An 809-nucleotide genomic window follows, 5' to 3' on the forward strand; every position below is an offset into this window, starting at 1 on the left:
ATTCACCCACTGAAGGACATTTGAGTTGTCTTAAGTTTTTGGTGATAGTGAGTTGAGCCACTTTAAACATTTGTGTACAGGTTTTTGTGTGAATTTAAGTTTTCATTTCTATTGGGTAAATGCCTAGGCGTCGGTTTCTCTTGACTGATTTTTCCTCACTATGGTTACATTTTTCTTTTCTTTTTTTTTAAACATCTTGTAATATTTTATTGTGTACTGCTCATTGATGATATTTTGTAATCTCTGATTCTGTAATCTTTCTCTAAAGATGCTTTACCTTTGGTTAACAGATAGTCAATTATTGGATCATTACCTAATAATCGTGTGGATTTGGTCCTATATTTTGTTATGCCATATCCATGAAAAGCCCAAGGTAGTTCACAAACCTCTCTAATTTGGTGGGACTCTGGTTCTTAGCTGTTTCCTCCATGGATCTAGTCAGGACTTGGTTTAAGGCTTTGTTCAGGTGGGTCTCGAGTAGACAGGGTCCTTACTCATAAGAAAACTTTCTGGTATGTTGGCCTGTTGCCTAGGGAGTTAATGAGGTGTTAACATGTCTTTCTATTGAGTCAGGCTGGACTGCCAGTGTGCTCTAGTGCTGCTCAGATCTCCAGTATTGCTTTTCCATTCTTAAGCTCATGGCAGCCAGTCTCAGGTAAGCACAGTCTCACTCTGTGTATATGAACTTAGCCCTTGGATTAGGACTCTTGGGGAGCCCTAACAAACATATGGGGTGCCCTTCTGTTATAGTCTCTTCTCTCAGTGCCCTGCCCCAAAGTTTCCAGCTGTTTCAGCTGCCCCAAACCTTG

The 809-nt window shown here is 40.4% G+C and overlaps 1 long non-coding RNA gene across 2 annotated transcripts in view; it reads left to right on the forward strand.

Annotated features, from left to right (window-relative positions):
* Window positions 1-590: 590 nt before the first annotated feature.
* The window catches only part of LOC107195287, a 393,810-nt gene continuing 393,591 nt past the window's right edge, over window positions 591-809 (forward strand). For both annotated transcript variants that reach the window (XR_001516387.2, XR_003044643.1), the window contains exon 1: window positions 591-655. This is a non-coding gene — a long non-coding RNA (uncharacterized LOC107195287). The remainder of the gene's footprint in view (window positions 656-809) is intronic.

This window comes from Pteropus alecto, unplaced genomic scaffold (assembly GCF_000325575.1).
Source record: "Pteropus alecto unplaced genomic scaffold, ASM32557v1 scaffold40, whole genome shotgun sequence".
Lineage (NCBI taxonomy): Eukaryota > Metazoa > Chordata > Mammalia > Chiroptera > Pteropodidae > Pteropus > Pteropus alecto.